The sequence below is a fragment of the Pundamilia nyererei genome, unplaced genomic scaffold (genome assembly GCF_000239375.1).
Source record: "Pundamilia nyererei isolate P.nyererei 1_Seehausen unplaced genomic scaffold, PunNye1.0 scaffold03948, whole genome shotgun sequence".
NCBI lineage: Eukaryota > Metazoa > Chordata > Actinopteri > Cichliformes > Cichlidae > Pundamilia > Pundamilia nyererei.
The window spans coordinates 1-2,310 of record NW_005191349.1 but is presented as its reverse complement, the minus strand read 5'-3'; the positions used below and the strand labels follow the sequence as shown (position 1 = coordinate 2,310).

At 36.8% G+C, this 2,310-nt stretch overlaps 1 long non-coding RNA gene across 1 annotated transcript; it reads right to left on the bottom strand.

Annotated features, from left to right (window-relative positions):
- Window positions 1-514: 514 nt before the first annotated feature.
- On the bottom strand, window positions 515-2,261 carry LOC102201044 (uncharacterized). Its single transcript, XR_001290232.1, has 4 exons — window positions 2,138-2,261; window positions 1,998-2,048; window positions 1,859-1,915; window positions 515-574 (listed from the first exon to the last, which is right to left on the bottom strand). It is a non-coding gene; the product is annotated as an uncharacterized LOC102201044 (long non-coding RNA).
- Between the last annotated feature and the right edge of the window lie 49 nt (window positions 2,262-2,310).

Here is a 2,310-nt window from a genome sequence, read left to right as displayed (position 1 = left end):
TTTTAGATTACTTTACTTACCTTTATGTATCTTGACTTTAGCTCTGTTGTGGGAGACCTCTGCATACAACAGGCTGTAATCTAAAGAGGACAGACGCTGATCAGAAAAGGTTGACTGTCTTTAATTTCCTTTATATTTATATCATTCTGTCATTCAACACCTAAACTACATGACATGACTGAAGGATGTTCTCTACACTGACTAACATTTCTCAGCATTAGATATTATCTCGTTTGAGTTCATCATTATAGCGATAATGAGTCTGTTATTTCTGTGCAATTACCAAGAGCTGGTTGTGACTTGACTTCAGAATAAATGACTTCTTCAGCTGCTGCAGAGGCTGATTTTTCTGCAAATAAAGACATTATTAGTCAAAGATGATTGTCAGTAACATCTTAATTCTAAGTCCACACAACCAGCAGGATGACAATACCTCAAATCAGCCTTTTAGACTGAGGGGTAAAAAGTGTAAACAGACAGCAAAAAGAAATGTGTGCTTTACTACTTTACTTGCCCTTGTTTCTCTTGGCTTTAGCTCTCTTGTGGGAGACCTCTGCATACAACGGGCTCTCATCTAAAGGAGGACAGACAGACGATAAACTAACTTTGGAGTAACTTTGATTTTCTTTATACTGAAATCATTTTGTCATTAAAGACCTAACTCATCACATGGACTGACTGAGGGAGGTTCTCATCTATTGAAAAAGATTTTTTTTGACAGCCCGTTGTTGTCATTATTTAAAAAAGCTTCTTTCACATTGTGCCTACATCAAAAACAGCCAGTGAGCATTCAGAAGGGTCTCCTCAGTGATAGATGACCCCTGATATTAGAATCACATGAAACACGAGAAGAATGATGCTGGCTAATCTCAGTTAAAATACAGATCTTTGACACGATTGGACTAAACTGAATGTATTGTCTCTGTTGAGAACAGGATTAAAATGAATCCCGTGATTATAGGTTAAGGTTTATAACCTGCAGCACCTATAAGAACATAAAAACCTTTATGGAAAAAAGTAATTACATTAAATTACACTCTGCAAAAAGGAAAGTGGAATCTCTGAAAAATCAGCAAAGCAAAAACAAATCAGCAAAGGTTTTAAATACTGAAGGAATTGGACTGATTATTAATTGTTCTTTGGTTTATTGTTTTATTGTAAAAGATTCATTATTCAAATTAAATTAAGGGAACATTCGACTATCACAGTATGAAACATTTTCATTCAAACTTCAGGGATACCTGGCTCCATTTCAGCAGCTTTGATGCAACTCAGAATGACAAGAGGTGCACTGAAGAGGAAACAACAACAAAAACCCAACAAGAGAATATCTTCGAGGTGGTGTTCACAGGTCATTGCTCTCTCTTTATCCCCCTGACTGACTTTTCTTGATGCTGTTGTTCAGTCGAGCTGTGCTGTGAGTACAAGTCCTAGTAAAGGACATGAGGCCTCGTGCTGTGTTAGCAGAGTCTATTTCTAACAGTTTGATCAAAAGCATGCACATGAGAATGGGCCGTCCTGGTCTGCCTGTGCAGCCTGATGGTAACGTCTCACAATACCAGCGGTTTGCACCAAAGCAGCTGAAATGGACTCACGATGTTTTATGCTTCCTAACTGCACTGATTGAAGTCCCTGAATTTTAACTTTTTAAATGTGTTCCACCTTTTTCCACTTTCTCCTCTATTTATTATTTTATTTGTTGAACAGAGCACATTACAGCGATCAGCTGGTTTCATGCTTTTTCTTCTTGGAGCGATAACATGAATGAAAGTCTAGTTTTTCCTTCATTTGGATACTACTGTCCAATAAAAGCATGTAAACTAGTGTATTTTGTATTGGTAGCAGAATAAATACTCACCTTTCTGAGTGATGTTTTTAAACTCAATCAAAGAATATGTGACATCCCCAGATTCAACTAAAATAGAGTTCAAACATTTACACATAAATGAGAATAATCAAAGAGTCTGCATACTTATAATCTGCTGTTTATACTTTACCATTTTTTGTGTCATCGTGGTCTTTGACTGATTCATAGAGACAAGCATCACCTATAAAACAATTAAAACTCATATACATGGATCTGATCACCTTACAAACAGAAACGTCTAAAGCAGAACTCGTCACGGTTAACGCTGACCTCGGTGAGGAGAAGCATGTTGGCTGTCTCCAGCTTCATCCTGGTTGATCGTTTGGTTTATGGTTTGATTTGTGCTGGAACATAAAATGTAGTAAAACAGTGGATTTAATAAGAAACACAGGATGAAATTCTGGTTTGGTAAATAATGAGAGAGAAAATGTAAACAAACCTGG